The 18,196-nt window shown below is 42.7% G+C and overlaps 1 protein-coding gene across 9 annotated transcripts in view; it reads right to left on the reverse strand.

Moving 5' to 3' along the window:
- The window catches only part of NIN (ninein), a 144,728-nt gene extending 127,640 nt beyond the window's left edge, over positions 1–17,088 (reverse strand). For 6 of the 9 annotated variants that reach the window (XM_021101651.2, XM_021101639.2, XM_084980703.1 and 3 more), the window contains exons 1-2: positions 16,909–17,088; positions 15,450–15,530 (exon numbers count right to left, since the gene is read on the reverse strand). The gene's annotated coding sequence lies outside the window, so the exon portion shown is untranslated. The remainder of the gene's footprint in view (positions 1–15,449; positions 15,531–16,908) is intronic. The other 3 variants (XM_084980695.1, XM_021101606.2, XM_084980699.1) reach the window with 1 other exon arrangement.
- Between the last annotated feature and the right edge of the window lie 1,108 nt (positions 17,089–18,196).

The raw sequence follows: 18,196 nt of genomic DNA on the forward strand, positions 1-18,196 counted from the left end.
GGATGGTGCCATCAGACCGACACTTCAGATATGGTGAAATTGAAAGAAATACCAGGAAAAAAAAATCCCCAATAATGCAAAGAAATCTGAATGAAATCAGAAAATAATCTGAGAACAAAGAACAAACAAACAGGTTTTGGGATATTCAGAAACACATGAAGTTCTAGGTCAAGGGTCAAGGTTACAATGAAGAGACACATCAAAATCAGCTATCAAGAAACTTGGACACCCTTTGTAATAAAAACACTTAAAATTCAGTAGGATTTTACTTTGCTGATTAAAACTAGAGTGGGGAGTCTATATGATCTAAAGATTAGAACTGATATATTACATTTATATGACTATTTTTATGGATTATGAAATACTACGGACAATGAAAACAGAGCCCTATGACAATTGCGCTAAAAGAAGAAAAATGGCGCTTTTAGCGTTCAAAGCCTAATATAACATGTTGCTGGTGGAAGGATTGCTGGAGTCACAGTTCCATCAACTGACAGTGGTCATTTCCTGGCTCTTAATTATTGCTATTCATTTGCTTATGGCCTTGCATTGATTTCTAAAAAATAAATCAATATGTCCATGTGGGAACTGGCATCACGACATTGCATTGACATTTCAAGCAGCATACAATGAGAAGAAAAAGTGCAAGCCTAGATTCTTTAAAAATGTTTCAGTTTGAGGAAAAGTCTACTCTATATAAGATACATTATTTCAAAAGCCAAATTGAATTGTAGCCCCTCCCCCAGAGGCCTGAGTCCTCTGTAACAATGTTACATCTAAACTCTTCTTTTTGAGAATCTTTAATACTTAGAAACAATACTTCCCCCCATTTTAGATAGGGTAGAGATTTCAGAAGCCAAGTTCCCCATGGAAAGAATAGAGGAAAAGAAGGTAGAAAATATAGAGGGAGGAGACCGTAAGTTGAGTTTATTCATTCAATCTTTCTCTCTCCTTCTCTCCTTCTCTTCCTCCCTAGCTCAGTTGCTCCTTTCCTCGCTCCCCAACTTCCAGAAATACCTGAGGACCTACTGTGTGCCAGGCCTGTACTGGGAGTGAGAGATACCACACTGTGCAAGAGTTAAACATGCATGTCTCCACCCTCCGGGAATTTATATCCACCAGATTCTACATGTAAATAAAAGACAATATCACTTGTTTTCACTCCTGTTCTCTCTCACCTTCACACTGCATATTCAAGCATATCAGGTTCACCCATTTGTCTAGCAAATGTGCAAGGCATAACCCAGCTAGGCTGCCTTCATTTGAAATCCAACTCTCTCAATAGTTGTGTACATTTGGTCAAGTGACTTAACCTTTTGACCCTTCGTTCCTTCATCTATAAAACACAGATAATAGCATCACATACCCCATAAGACAGTTGTGAGCATTACAAGAATTAATTCATTTAGAAATTAGAATGGGCTCAGGAACACAGTGAGCAATCAACTGATATTACCCGTTGTTATTTTTAGCACACACGAGAAAAAAATAGATGAAAAGGACCATATCTTTCAAAGAGCTTACAGGTTTGCAGGTGGAGACAGACAGGTACACAGATAAAGGCAATAACATGTGGGGAGGGAAATGATGAAGAATGTGTGCTTAGGCTATGATGGGGGATCACAAAGATGGGAGAGGTGAATTCTTTTGGTCAACTCTTTTGAGACGGATGTAATATCAATCCAAAGTAGTTTCTTATTTCCCTGACCCTTAGGTAAATGATCCTTCCCTATTAAATGCCTGTTTTGCTTGCTTTATTTGCCCATAGTTATTCCACTGTGGATAATTACGTAAGCACAAGTGAAGGCTTTTCATGAAGGGCCATTGTGGTCCCTCTTTATTTACACTCTGAATAAAGGAACTTTCCATAGATGGTGAAACTGGGTTACATTTTCCTGATTTCTTATGTTCAGTGGCATTTTTCTTATAGAAATCAGAGTCGTTTGTGCAAAGGAAAAGCAGGCCTTTTTTAGGCCAGGAAGTGGTTTAATTCTTTTTGCCAGTGATTGTCTAAGTCACGGCCATATGGAACCCCAAGGTAAGCTGGGGTTCTGGAAAAGATTTTCTCAGATAATATGAGGCTAATGAGAGGCTTCCTCAGATGTTGTTGATGTGTGTGATGGCTGGTACTGCTGCAGTGGTTTTGTGACCATGAAGGGGATACTGCTGACAGAGTAAGGATGACAAAGTAGAGAGATGGAAATAAAGTATGTCCCTAAAGACTTTTACAGAGTTCGTCCTTGATCCACTTTTAGACTCTTGTTGGGTAAGAAAATCACCCCCTACCTTTTACTGTTTCAGCCACTTTTAGATGAATTTTTTGTTAACTTTCAGTTAACTCTTTGTAGTAGCTTGACCCCAAGTATTTGGGGGCACCTCCCTGCAGGAAGATTGTACATGTTCTCCCTTTTAAGTCCAACTATAGCCATATGGCTTGCTTTGACAATGAAACATGATAAGCATGCTGGGTTACTTCTGGGCAGAAGCTTCAAGAGCCAGCATTTGGCTTGCTATGCTCCCTCTCCCCTGTCCCCATGACTGGGGAAGCATATTGACATGGAGCCTCCTCCAGCCTGGTTCCTCAGTGACTACAATAAGTAGACCCCTGGTTCCTTCCTGATGGACTTGTGGCATCAACAAGAAATAAACCTTATCACTGAAGAGCTGAAATGTGTTGTTATTGCTGTGACTCCAGATAAATCCAGTCTGCTTTGGCTGGTAAACATCTTAAACATTGCAGTGAATAAAAACAATGATGTGAAGGCAAGGGCTTGCGATGTAGACTCTTAACCTCAGGTAACTTCACAGTGACTGGAAAGAACAGGCTCCTCTTCACCTACTCCACACACTTCCTGGTTAGTGAGATGAGCCTCGGCATGGAAAGTAACTTAATCCAAATGATGCTTTAAAAATGTCTTCGCTTCAATGCATTATTCAGAGTAAATTAATCACAACTTATTAAGTGTCTCTTTAGCACCTATGACACTTGCCTCATCACTCTGTCCATCAAGTTTTTTTTTTTTTTTTAATACTGACCTCACTATGCACTCTCCTAACAACTCCCCTACCTAGACACCTACCTAGGGGGCTTTTGGTAATAGCCTGATGATCATATAGCTGAAGCTTTATTGAAATGAAGGTGACGTGTCAGTGGGGAGACATGTCAGGAGAATGATAACAATGATAGCTCATATTTACAGAGCACCTGTTCAATACCAGATGTCATTCTAAGTACTTGATACATAGTAACTCACCTATTCCTCACCTTATGAAGTAGGTATTATCATTAGCTCTTCTTGACAGATGAGGAAACAGAGGCACAGAGAAGTTAAGTGTCTTGTCCAAGGTCATGCAACTAAAATGTAGTGACTCAGGTTCTATGCCAGACAATCTGACCACAGAGTCATGTTCTAACTATGATGCTTAACCAAGAGGGGGTGGGGAAAAATATTGTTTTGGAGCAGCAGTTCTTGGAGAAGCATGAGGTTAAAAGCCCAACTGAGCCTTGCCTGACTCAATTCCTAGTTGGGTGTTATTTCACAATCTGCAAAACATGTCTCCATCCTGGTTTCCTCAGCTGTAAGATGGTAGCTCTGTTCTCAGTGAGCTAACTGGGGCATGCAAAGACCCTAGTGTTGAGCTTACCTGGAAAACCACCCACTGGATGTGGTTGGGGCTGCTGTCCCATTCTAGGACAGACCCCCAGAGGGTGCAGAAGTTTTGGGTATGTAGAAAGTCATGTAAACATAGGAAATGGTCATTTGGGAATATCTCTAGGAGTCCACTGGAGGGTTTGGATTTTAAGATGACAGGACCTGGAGAGGCTGTCAGAGAATTACTTCTGGCATCTGCAGGCAGGACAGCAGCTAGGGTGCCCTGGGAGCACTGGAATGGAAGGCTGGCTAAGCTGTGGGAACCAACTGCGATTTAAGAGGGTTGAGGGGGCATTTTTCTGAGGCTTGAAAAGGGTGCACAGATGCGCAGAGGAGTGGGGAGGTATGGACAAGGGGCTGGGACCTAAAATTGTTTCAAAGAGCTTTGGAAATGTAGCTCAAGAGAGATCTTGGTTTGGGCAGCTGCAAATAACTACCAGAAAGTCCCTTAGGTTGTATCTCTATAATACATTTCAAACATGAACATTCTCAGCATCCCCGCATGGTCACTGCCAGCACCCTAGCAAGGACCTTCTAGTTGTGCCTCCCCTAGACCCCAAGGAGGCTAAGTGGTTTCCCTGCCTCCACTATGGTCCCTGCCTCTCCATTTGCCTCACAGGAGACAGAGTGATCTTTTTAAAAATGTGGCTCAATTCCTGTGGTTTCCTCTCTCTGTGACCACCACCCCTGCTCCCCTGCCCAACCCTGCTGGTAGCCGCATTTCTGATCTACAAGCACATTGAGTTCCTTCCTGCATCAGCCATTCCCTTTGCCTGCAATGCTTTCCTCTGCCCTTTGCACAGCTGGCTCCTTTGGCTCCTCTGGTCTTGATCCAAACACGACCTTCTCTGATCTCCTGGCCGCCCTGTCCCCTGGCCCTCACCCTCCATGCCTTTAGCAGATTCCCTCTCCTTCCCAGGACTCATCACTTGCTAATGGTCTTGTCTGTTCATTTGCTTGTTTAAAGGGCTATTGCCTGTCTCCCCTATTAGCCTGAATGGGCTTTGTTTGCTTCCTTCGTGGCTGTATCCCCCACACTAGATCAGTTCTGTGCACTGAAGATCCATAAATTAAGAAATAAGTCATTTACATTTAATTTCCATCTGAAATACATTTCAAACAATTTACTTACATTCCCAGTGGAAAACAGAAGGGGAAAATTAATTTTATTTACATTTAATCGAATGCTGATATATTCTTTGGATGTTGGCAATGGGACAGTGATATTTGAACACAATTTTGTGGTGAAAATTTACCACTAGAAAATCTGAAGTTATATATGGCTCAGAATAAATTAGTTTTACATGGAAAATTTAAAATCCAGGAGCCACAATTGATAGGTTTCTGTTTTAAATATTATGAAAATATAAAATTTAAATATTATGAAAATGTAAAATATAAGCTACAATGTTTCAATAATAAAGGACATAGTTAAAAAGGGTAAATAACACAATGTCATAATCTAGCTAACCATATCGCACTTACTGGTTTCTTTGAATAATGTAGTTGTACTGAATGTTTATTCAGAATCTGTTAAAATATTAACATTATACCTGTGCATTAATTGCATTTGACTATTTGTCTTATTTCTGGATTTGATTGAACATTCTTACATCTAAAGATTGTTAATGGAGAGTCCTCTGGTATATAATCATTTTCAATCCACATGTGACTAAATTTGGTCATATCGGCTGATTGTATAAAGAGCTCTTTCTGAAAAGTAAATATTAATGCTGACTGGTTTTGAAAAAAGAGCCCTTTGGAGCACCTCTTCTTCTTTCCATTTTTAGACACATCTGTTAGCTGCTTTAGCACTTGGATGGAAGTGTTTTTAAAGGAGCTTGTGAAGATTGGAAAAGATTTTATTTTTAATATCCCAGATTGCATCCTCTGCATTGGGTTGGTTTTGTTACATGCGCTCCATCTGTCTTAGAGATATGGAAAACTCAGTGGAGGAAAAATGGAAAGGGCAAAACTGTTTCCCTAGCTTTATAAAATGTCTTAAAATGACTTCCCACATAAAATCTACCCCATGGAGTCCTTAACTTTGAACTTCCCAATACTACCCAAGTACCTGGCAATCTGCCTCCCCAAGCAAGGAAAGGAGAAATTGTTTAGTTACTCTCTGGTTAGAAAGTCTGCAAAGTCAGGAGTTCCCAATGCGGCTCAGTGGTTAACGAATCCGACTAGGAACCATGAGGTTGCGGGTTTGAGCCCTGGCCTCGCTCAATGGGTTAAGGATTTGGCATTGCTGTGAGCTTTGGTGTAGGTTGCAGATGAGGCTTGGATCTTGCCTTGCTGTGGCTGTGGTGTAGGCCGGTGGCTACAGCTCCAATTAGACCCCAGCCTGGGAACCTCCATATGCCACAGGTGCAGCCTTAGAAAAGACCAAAAAAAAAAAAAAAAAAAGAGAGAAACAACAAAGAAAAAAGAAAAAAAGAAAGTCTGCAAGGTCAAACGCCTTTTACACAACTTTGGTAATTTTTTTTTTAATCATTCCAAGCATTTAATGAAACTCAGATTGGCTCTTTTATTATGAATATCCTTTAAAAAATAATATAATCAAATTACTTTCTGGCTACAGGTGATCTGGAATTTCTGATATCTTTTTTTTAATGTTTCAGTCTAAACAGTGGATTAAAAAAATCTGAAAAATAAGACAAAATAAAACAAAATATTTATTCGCCTATCCCCAGCTGCACCTGACAGAGAAAGAAGCTGAAATCTTACTCTTCACTGGACACTACATCCAATTTCAAGCTTCTGTTATCTTTTTTTTAAAAAGCCATTAGAGAATACTTAGTAAAGATTTTATTTCTCTGAAAATCACCCCTGTTACATTTGTAAAAGGAGCACTTCATGGATTGGGTGTCTGGGAGATCTAAGTCCTTTTATCCAACCTACCATTGTTTAACATGATATTCATGTGTTTACTGAGTGTCTTGTAGCCTTAGAATGTGAACTTCTGGAAACTAAAGATCTTTAATGATGTGTGTAGTACCAAATAAAATATGATGGAGTCTTCAGTATCATCTCAAAAGGGACTTTAATCTGGAGCTACAAAGTGACACTCTTTTGGTGTGTGTTTATTGGAAATTTATTCTTTAAACAGAATCAAACCTTCAGCAAGCAAAATTCACAGCCCCCAACATTTTGAACTTTCTGAATTGAAATGATGCTAGAATCCTGGTTTGTTAATTCGGGGAGGATTGTTATTTCAGAATTATTATGAGTAATGTATTTTCAAGCAAAAGTTGACTGTTGGAGAAGGTGATATTTAAACATCATGTGATATTTAAAGCTAGCTCCACAGTTTCTAAATCATTGCCCAAGATGATAAATGTACACATCAGTGCCTAACCTACAAAATATCAAATTTTCTCATGTCTCATGACTTGTCTGAGAGCTCTACTCTCTTGCCATCAATATCTCCTATCTTGTTACAAGACCTTGTCATCACCTAGAACTACTTCACCTTTGAAACCTTGAACTTTGAAATTCCACTCAGACATCAACCCTATGCCCTTCTCTCCCTTCTGCTTCCATCCCACCCATCTTCATTCTCACCAAGGCACTGGCCTTCAATCTCCCCAACTAAGCACCCCCAGCCCTCTTGGATTTAAGGACACTTTAAGGGCACTCTCCCCATCAGACAAAGCTCTGCTACTCCTCTGACATTCTGGCACAGCCAGTCAACAAATCCTTAATCTGGGATCCACCCATCTGTCTGTTTTATTTAGGCTGTGAGCATTACAGGAGAAATCCACACGACACATGATTATGCAGTCAGGTGCCAAGACAAATTTTGATTTCAAACCTCAACTGGGCACATCAGACCATTTAAAGTTCTTTGATCATTCTTAGGTGGTTCCCTGTATAATCTACCTGATCTGAGACATGTGGGACCAGGTAACATGAATTATAGACAATTAGGACAGTGCTAACTTCTTATTTAAAAGATATAAAGTTCATTTTCTCACCTTGAATTTCATGTGAACCTATTTCCCCTATTTTTTGTGTTTCCCCTTATTTTCATTTTCTCTTGCAGCTTTCCAAATAGATCACTTCTTGGGGTAATTAAAGAGTTTAAAGGAGTATTAAAGAGATTGAGCTGATCATAAAATATTTACTACCATGTGCCAAGCACTTAGTTTTAGGTGATGGGGATACAGCAGTGAACAAAATAAACAACTCTGTCTTCACAGAGTTATATTTTAGTAGCAAGGAATAGAAAATAGGCAAGTCAGTAAAATATATACTATGCCAGAAAATGGCAGGTAGGACTGCAGAGCCCTGGAGTGGTGGTGCAGTCTGGGAGGTGCACTGTGGTGAGGCTGCACCGTGCATGAGGTGCAAGCATGAGCCAGACTCCCTGGGTTCAAATCCTAGATCTGGCACTTAGTACATGTGTGACCCTGGGCAAGTTACCTCTCTGTGACTTAGGTTCCCTACCTATAAAATGAAGAATTTCATAGTGCAAACATCATGTGTTTTTAGGAGAATTAAAGGACTTCAGACACACATAGCATTTCCCCTGGTAAGCATTACATGATTGCCAATGATTTTACATTAAATAGTTGTTTCATCATTGCCCCTACTCTCACATTCACAGTCCATGGCCAAGAGGTAGAAATGGTGTCATCGTGAAAGGAAAGCCCTCGCTGGGAGGAGTCCCTCACTTCCTGGGCCCTGAGATAGGCCTGAGCAATGTGTTCATGTGCTGCTTCTGTCAGGTTTGCAAAAGTAGTTCGAATCACAATTGGTTAAGATGCCGTCTCATTTCCAAAGGTTCCCCTTGTGTCAGGTTAGCATGGAGGCAGCTGTGGACATTTGGGGGTCCATCAGAGAGGAAGGTGAAGATATTCGTTTGGGTTTAGTGGGGATCGTTTATGTGGTTTGGTTGCTTCCATGTTGGTTTCAGTTATTGTTGGTCATCGAGGTGTTGAAACAGCTCCCAGGATTCCTACTACCCGCTGTGCCATCAGTGTGGATCAGGACACGGTGATAGGAATGTGTCCCCAGAGGGTGGCAGCAGGGGCAGGGGGACAGAATGGGAGACAGCGTTTGAAATGTACGGAGCCAGGAGTGAGTCTGTAGAAAGTTTTTATAATCCTTTGATGTATAAAACTGTAAGTAGGAGATGTAGTTCTTAGGATATATTCAAAACAGAAGACTTTCCCTGTCAGGGACATACTAGACTATGCGGCATTCATAATTAGTAATGCATTGTTATGAATTGAATGTTTGTCCATGCCCTCTCCCCTGCCCCAATTCATATGCTGAAGCCCAACCCGCAATGTGGTGGTATTTGGGCCTTTGAAGAGTAACTGGGTTTAGATGAGGTCAGGAGGATGGGGTCCTCATGATGGAATTAGTGATCTTATAAGAAGAGATCAGAGTTTGCCCTCCTTCCCTCAACCTTGAGGACACAGCAAGAAGGCCATCATCGCTAAGCAGGGAGAGGGCTCTCACCAGAACCAACTATGCTAGCAGTTGGATCTCCGAACACTCAGCCCCCAGAACTGCGAGAAATAAATGTCTGTTGTTTCAGCCACCGAATCTATACTATTGTGTTATGGTAGCCTGAGTTGACTAAGACATACATTACATATCCTTTTTTGGCCGCTCCGAGTCACATGGACCTCCCTGGCTAGGGATCAGATCTGAGCAGCAGCTTCAAACAAAGCCGCAGCTGTGGCAACACCATATCCTTAACCCACTGTGCTGGGGCATGGATTGAACCTGCATCCCAGCACTCCCAAGACACTGCTGATCCCAGTGAGCCACAGTGGGAGCTCCACAGCTTTTTCTCTTTTAATGGGAATTCTGTTAGATAGATTTATAATCCCTGCATTTGCAGACCAGAACCCTAATAAGCAGTACTGCAAATCAGAAGTAGGTTTGTATGAAGATACATCCCACCAGTCAATATTAAAAAACAAATTTCAACCAACCACCTTAAAAGAAATATTGAATTATATGTCTACCCTCTCCTTAGTATTACAAAATAATTATCATAGAGTTGATCAGAGTTTATAGCCAAATATATAGGGGCATAAACTATTCTAGAGGTGTACCAGTTAAAAAATACGTCATATTGTTTTCTGAACTGTTATTTATTGTAAAAAAAAAATAATTTGTGTGATTTCTTTTCTCATTCTAAGTAAATATTTACTCTGTCCCTAATTTTTTTTTGCTTTTCAGGCCCACACCCATGGTGTTTGGAGATTTCCAGGCTAGGTGTTGAATCAGAGCTACAGCTGCCGGCCTACACTACAGCCACAGCAATGCCATATCCAAGCCGCATCTACAACCTACACCACAGCTCATGGCAACACCAGATCCTTAACTCACTGAGGGAGGCCAGGGATCGAACCCACAACCTCATGGTTCCTAATTGGATTCTTTTCCGCTGCGCCACGATGGGAACTCCCCTGCCCCCAGTTTTGATTTGGTGAATTTTGTGTTCTTTTTCTTAAACATGACCCCTCCCCCACCCCTGCAACTGTACATATTTCAGGCCCACCAGCCCTGGATCCCCTTCTGTCTGGAAGAAACAGGAATGAGGGAATGCCTTCATTTCTTCTCATCTCATTCAGACAGCTGTTTGTTCTATCACACTCATACAGTATCTCCTCTCATGGTAAAGGAACAGATGGCCCTACTCCTTCCCTCCAACCATGCCCTTGGGGCCCCCGATCCCCTTCCCCCACCCTCTCCCCCTCCCCCCTCAGGACTCTGTCCACTGACCTCCCCACACTTGCTCTTCACTGGCCCCTCCCTGTCAGACTACAGACAGGCTCAAAAATGTCATCTCTCGAGTTCTCGTTATGGCTCAGCAGGTTATGAACCCAACTAGTATCTGTGAAGATGCAGGTTCAATCCCCGGCCTTGCTCAGTGGGTTAAGGATCTGGTGTTGCGGTGAGCTGCAGTGTAGGTCACAGACATGGCTAGAATTTGGCAATGCTGTGCCTGTGGCATAGGCAGACAGCTGTAGCTCCAATTCAACCCCTAGCCTGCAAACTTCCAAATGCCACACATGCCACCTTAAAAAGCACAATAAATAAATAAATACAAATAAAAGGTCATCCCTTGATTCTGGTCACACCGCACTCTGCCTACCTCTTCTTCAGAGGCTTTCTGACTCTTCTCTGTGACCAAATGTCTGGAAAGAGAAGCCCATGTACATGGCCAGTCTGCCCCCATTCCTCAATTCCCTGAGGTCTGGTTTCTCGAAGCTTTGGGGAAGTGTCCCTGTGACATCACCACTTCTTGACTTTGCGGCCTCTGAATGGTCCTCTGATCTGGCCTCTCACTGCATCTGATAGTGCTGAGACCACGCTCCCCTGCATCCTTCTCCCCAAGCCAGTTCTCCTCCCTCCCCTCTGACTCAATCTTGTTTTCTTTTGCTGTCCTCCTCCCTCCTCAGTTCCCTTAGATACTGGTGTCGCTCAAGCTCCAGCTCTGACCGCTTATCTTCCCATCTCATACACAGTCTTCCTGGATCTGCTTGTTTACTCCGTAATGAGTATATGCCGTTGACTCTGAAATGAGATTTCTGTTCCCGTGGTGACTCCTGAATGGGACAGTTGTATTTTTCACTTTCTACCTGACATGTCTGGCTGCTTGTTCTCCAGCATCTTCATAAATGAAGACCTTCAGCACCGCCCTCCCCAGAGTCTCCTCTGTCCTTGTTCTCTGTGTTGGGAGGTGTCAATCACCCAGTCACTTAGCCAGCTACTCTTGGAGTTTCCTAGTTTTCTTCCTTCCTCCTCACTCGTCATCTCTGATCATTAACAAGAATTATTTTACCTTTAAGTCAGTTTTTCTTAACCTTTTTGTTGTTGTTGTTGTTGTTTAGGGCCGCACCCATGGCATATGGATGTACCCAGGCTAGGGGTCCAATTGGAGCTACAGCTACCGGTCACAGCCACAGAAACACAGGATCTGAGTCATGTCTGCAACCTATACCACAGCTCATGGCAATGCCAGATCCTTAATCTACTGAGTGAGGACAGGGTTGGAACCCACAACCTCATGGTTCTTAGTTGGGATTCATTTCTGCTGCACCACGACAGGAACTCCAGTTTTTCTTAACTTGTTGAAAAATATCATTAATCCTCTTGACAGTATGGTAAAGACTTTGGATTGCTTCTCTGAGTAATGCTTTTCAATGCATAACCAAGAGGAAAAAGAACAAAGCTGGAGGCATAACCCTTCTAGACTTCACACTATAGTACAAAGCTACAGTCATAAAAAAAGCATGGTACTTTTACAGACATATAGATCAATGGAGCAGAATAAAGAGTCCAGAAATAACCCACACACCTACCATTACTTAATCTATGACAAAGGAGGCAAGAATATGCAATGGAGAAAATAAAGTCTTTTCAGTAAGTGGTTGTGGGAAAACTGGACAGCTACATGTAGAAAATTGAAATTTGAACACATTCTCATATCATATACAAATATAAACTCAAAATGGTTTAAAGATCTACATACAAGACATGACACCATAAAACTCCTAGAAGAGAAGAGATGCAAAACATTCCCTGACATAAATCATAGCAATATTTTCTTAGACCAGTCTCCCAAGGTAAAAGAAATAAAAGCAAAAATAGACAAATGGGACCTATTCAAATGTAAACACTTTTGCACAGCAAAGAAAACCATCAACAAAATGAAAAGACAACCTACAAAAAATATCTGCAAATGATGTTAAATAGGGTTAATATACAAAACATACAAACAGTTCATACAACTCAATATTGAAAAAAACAAACAACCTAATCAAAAAATGGGCAGAAGACCTAAACAGACATTTCTCCAAAGAAGACATCAAGATGGCCAACAGGCCCACAAAAACATGCTCAACATCACTAATTATTAGAGAAATGCAAATAAAAACTATAATGAAGTATCAGCTTTGAAGTAACAAAATGATGATGGCCATCACCAAAAAGTCTACCCAGGCATTCCCGTTGTGGCTCAGAGGAAACAAATCTGACTAGTATCCATGAAGCTCAAATCTGGTATTGCTGTGGCTGTGGCATAGGTCGGCAGCTGTAGTTCCAATTCGACCCCTAGCCTGGGAACCTCCAGATGCCAAGGGTATGACTCTAAAAAAAAAAGACCAAAAAAAAAAAAAAAGTTTACCCATAATAAATGCTGGAGAGAGGGTGGAGAAAGGGGAACCTTCCTACACTTTTGATGAAAATGTAAATTGGTGCAGCCACTGAGGAAAACAGTATGGAGATTCCTTAAAAAACTAAAAACAAAATCACCATGTGAGGAGTTCCCATTGTGGCTCAGTGGAAACAAATCCAATTAGTATCCATGAGGATGCAGGTTCAATCCCTAGCCTCACTCAGTGGGTCAGGGATCTGGTGTTGCCATGAGCTGAACTGTAGATTGCAGATGCATCTTAGATCCTGCATTACTGTGGCTGTGGTGTAGGCTGGCAGCTGTAGCTCTGATTCAACTCCTAGCCTGGGAACTTCCATATGCCAGGAGTGTGGTCCTAAAAAGCAAAAAAAAAAAAAACACCATGTTATCCAGGAATCCCACTCCTGTGTATATATCCAAAAAGGATGGAAATTCTAATTCAAAAAGATACTTGTACTTCAATATTCATAGTAGCACTATTTACAATAGCCAAGACGTGGAAGTAACCCAAGTGCCCATTGATAGATAATGGGCTTAGGAAAATATGGTACATACACAATATGGAATATTACTCAGCCATAAAAAATGAATTTTTGCCATTTGTAGATAGACCTAGAAAATATTATACGTAGTGAAGTACATCAAAGACAAATATTATATAATATTTATAGGTGGAGTCTAATAAACAATATAAATGAATCTATGTACAAAACAGAAACAGACTCATGACACAGAAAACAAACTTATGGTTACAACAGAGGAAAAGGAGGAAGGAGGAATAAATTAGGAGTACAGGATTAACAGATAAAAACTACTTTCTATGCATAAAATAGAGAAGCAACAAAGATTTACTGTATAGCACAGGGCATTGTATTCAATATCTTATAATAACCTATAATGGAAAATATTCTGAAAAAATGTTTTTAAAAATGTTTTAATAAAAGGATATAATTTTTTGAAATAGTTTCCAAAATTATGAAAGTTTTGATATAATAGTACGTGTAACAATGCACTAATAACTATTTCAATGCACTGTCAGACCTAATTACCATCATTTTAAAGTAGCGGTAGATTTTTGTGTGCGTGTCTTTTTAGGTCTGCAGCCAAGATATATGGAGGTGCCCAGGCTAGGAGTCAAATAGGAGATGCAGCTGCTGGCCTACATCACAGCCACAGCAACATGGGATCCAAGCCACGCCTGCGATCTACACCACAGCTCATGGCAACACCAGATCCTTAACCCACTGAGCAGGGGCGGGCAGGGATCGAACCTACGTTCTCAGGGATAGTAGTTGGATTTGTTTCTGCTGAGCCAGCATGGGAACTCCATTAAAGTAGTGATAGATTTAATGATACTCAGAGAAATCTTCAATAACTAAAATGTGATGTGAAAAATCAGTGATGTCTACTGGGGACAAAGCCACAGACAATGCTGTTACTAGAGCAATTTTCTCACATTAATAATTGAGGAATGTGATACATTTTAGCAAGAAAAAAGCCAAGATAAAGATGTAATATTTTTCCCATAAAAGTTTACAGACCGCTTGAGTTCCATCTGGGTTAAGAACACCCACTTTAAAATGACGTCTCCCTTTTCCACTTCTGCCACTGACTTAATTGTGACCCATGGGCTCCTGAGCTCACTCCTTCCCTTCCAGGCCTGCACTTCCTGCAGTGTGCCCCACACACTCAGGAAGGGCCAGCCTTTACACAGTCACCTAAGCTGGGTGCTCAGCATCATGCCTCCTCCCTCCACACTCCATGGACCTGGCCCATCTGCTCAGTAGAGCTCAGCTTTCTTCCCCCCGACTCCTACCTCGCCCTCTTCACTTCTCCATTGAATTACTACAAGCGCCACCTCACTGCTCTCCTAGCCTGGCCTCATCAATCCTTCCAGAGGCATAGATCTACCCAGAATCCAAGTCTGACCCTTAGTATCATGAGATGTCTGCCCATCCTTCCAGCGCTGTTCCTGCAACTCTGTAACAGGCTTGCCTCACTTCTTGAGTTACCCAAGTACAGGACAACCAATGTTTGGAGGGGAGGACTCTGGAGCCAGACTGCCTCAGCTCAAATCCTGGCTCCTCCACTGGCCACTACATGGCCTTTGAAAATGCCCTCCACCCTTCTGAGCCTCAGGGATGTCAACTTTAAAATGGGGCCACAAGAGCACTTGCCCAGCAGGGTTGTGAGAACCAGGTGATACATGGAAAAGCTCAGCAGAAGAAAGACCTTGTTATTATTTCATGTTTCCTTTGCAGGGAATGGCCTTTCTCCTGTTCTCAGCTCCACCAACTAGTCCTTGAAGACTCAGCTCAGGCATCTCCTCTTCCAGGAACCTTCTGCCACCTGCACTGGGTGGGGCTGGGCTCTGGGTTCAATGGCACGCCCACCTGTTCATGTCCCCCAAACTCACTACCTAGCTGGGTCCTGCTCCAGGAGGTGGTCCTTCCTTCCTTCTAACCAGGAACTGTCTAGATCCAGGCCCAGGGCCAGCGTTCAGCAAATTTTGGAGGTTGACGGATTAAAGAGAGAATACAGATCAAAGGACAAAGTGTTAAAATAGAGGAGCCAGCACTCTTTCCCTCTCCTGACAATTTGCTTTTCAAAGTATCGCATAATACACTTACTTATCTTACTGTTTTTCTGAGTGGTCCTGTCTGTGTTGAGCCCTTTCCTGGCCAATTCTTGGGCCTGATAGCATCGAGTTTCTGAAAAGAGAAAGGGAAAAAAGAAGTGTGGGTGTGGGTGTGTGGAGGGGCAGGATGCTGGGCGGAGGAAGGAAGCCCTCAGCCTGCTCTCAGGAAACGGGTATCAAGAGACACCAGGGCTGTTTAACACTCTGAACAAAGGGATCTTCAACAGTAGGAGCAAGGACAGAAGAGAAAACCCTGCTGTGTGGGGTCCTGGCTCAAGGCATGGCCAACATGCCAGTGGCCCTGACTATAGTTAGAGCTGTCCTCATTCCTCTCTTTTTAAACATTACAAAACAATTCATCTCCTGGGAAAAGATTAAACAAAACCGAGCGGTAGAAAGTAAAAAAGCAAAGCAGCATCAACTGACCCAGTCCTACTCCCCACAGGTAACCTCTGCTTTGGTGCAGATGTCAAAATACACACAGGGACCTACAGGCATATCTCATAGGGCTGCAACCACACTCAGAAAAGCAGAATCATAAAATAAGTCTAGATTTCTCCAGAGAAACACTAGATAGAAATACTGCAATAAACACACTGTTTAAAAAATAATAATAATTATGGAAAAAGAAACTATTTCAAATAGAACACATCCAAGGAACGGTGGGAGCAGAGGGGAGGGCAGGCTTTGGAGTCTGGGCTCCACTCTTCAGGTTGGCTTCTCAGCAGGTGAGTGCCCAGTGAAAATGAGACTGCCTTTCCTGAGCCAGGATCCTTCGGTTTAGAAATGCTCAGACAGGGAGTTCTTGTTGTGGCTCAGTGAGTTAACCCAACTAGTATCCATGAGGATACAGACTGGATCCCTGGCCTCACTCAATAGGATCCAGTGTTGCTGTGAGCTGTGGTGTTGCCAGGCAGCTGTAGCTCTGATTCGACTCCTAGCCTGGGAACTTCCATACACCACAGGTGTGCCCCTAAGAAAAAAAAAAAAGAAAGAAAGAAAAAAGAAATGCTCGGATTGGAGGTCTGTGAAGGGAGGATGAAGGACAGAGGGACAGAGGGCTGGCTGCGGCAGGGGAGGACTCTAAGCCCCTGGCAACCTCCCCAATCCCCTCTCTTTAAAGCTACTATTACTCTTATAACTTGTAACGGCCAAAGGCAGAGGGAGGCAGAGCACCTGTAGGCTTGGGCTTTGGAAAGCAGAAGAAACAGCTGCGCATCGACGGGCAAGCCCAGGAGCAGGAGGGCAGCCCCGGCTGAGCCTGAAAATAATACCCAGCCACACAGCTTGACAAAGGCCTCCGGTCGTGCGGAGCGGGAGGGTCTGGCCCAGTGGCTCCTTGCCAGGCAGTTCTGGGGCCACGTGGGGAAGAGCCCAGACCCTCCCTGCCTCCCTCCTCCAGATCCTACACCACCTTCGGGAGGACCAGCCTGCCCTCAGTGAACACCCACCGCAGCAATCACCAGCTTTGCTTCTAGGCCTGTCTCACTGCCGTCTCATTTCCGGGTGTGAAGATGGATTGGCTGTGTACCTCTGTTTACAGCATCTCTTCCTGCAGTGAAAGCGAACCCCCTACGGGTCTGCGGGTCTGAGGGTCTGCGGAGTTCTTCAGTTTTCAGATGGGCGGGAATGAAATGAATAGTCTCTGGAGAGGAAGAGGAAGAGGAAGTGCCGCTGTGTCCTCCCCCCACCGCTCCTCCGCCCCCATTTAAAAAGAGAGCCCCAGGCACTGGCTTGCTACTCTTAACAATGTTGTCAGCTCCGAGTTAGAGTGGGCTCCCCACAAAAGTGGTGCTAGCTGCCCGGGTTTGCTTCCTTTGTCCCTGGTGCTGGGATATCTTGCCCTGCCCCGGGCTTCAACTTGGATTGGTCAGGAAAAAGTGTCTCAGCTTTAAAATGATCAAACTCCTGGAGCTCCCGTTGTGGCTCAGCCTTAACCAAGCCGACTAGTATCCACGAAGACGAAGGTTCAATCCCTGGCCTCGCTCAGTTGGGTTAAGAATCCTACGTTGCAGTGAGCTCTGGTGTAGGTCACAGACACGGCTGGGATCCAGCTTTGCTGGGGCTGTGGTGTAGGCCGACAGCTGCAGCTCAGATAGACCCCTAGCCTGGGAACTTCCTTATGGCACAGGTGGGACCCTAGAAAGATAGACAGATAGACAGACAGATAGATAGATAGATAAATAAATAAGATTTAAATAGATTGAAAAAATAATTGTCAATAGAAAAAAACATTTAGGAAGTAAGGATATTAAGCACTCATGGAGAGCAGAAAACATGCCAGAACAGTAAATTCTTCTAAAATTTAATTTTAGAGTTGAAGAAATGTTTCTCTTTGGTTTAAATGATTTTAAATAGAGCTTGGCCAGCATCTCAATGTCTAGAGTCAAGCTTTCTGCTTCAAAAGTGTCACCATTCTTCTATCTCCTGGTCAGCTCACTGCTGCCCCCGTGTGTCTCATCTAAACATCACAACACAGTTTTCTGTTTGGCAAATAAAAGTGTAGAAAACCTCTACCAGTCTGTTGGCTCCCGTGGCAATAAACAGTATAGAATTAAAGCAATGTTCTGGCTTATTAGTGAGAGCTATGAAACCCAGGTGAATGTTCAACAAGTCTTTTACTTTGGAAAACATCATTATACGGTCCTTTCTCTTTCTCTCTCTTGTTTTTTTCAATTCATTGTCTCCTTCCTGAAAGGATAAATTTAATCCCTAGAGGAAGTGGTAATGAGCATAGTG

Source organism: Sus scrofa, chromosome 1 (genome assembly GCF_054392235.1).
Source record: "Sus scrofa isolate SSC_HxYL_T2T_F1_AM1 chromosome 1, Sscrofa_HxYL_maternal_Yorkshire_Landrace_v2.0, whole genome shotgun sequence".
In the NCBI taxonomy this organism is placed as follows: Eukaryota; Metazoa; Chordata; class Mammalia; order Artiodactyla; family Suidae; genus Sus; species Sus scrofa.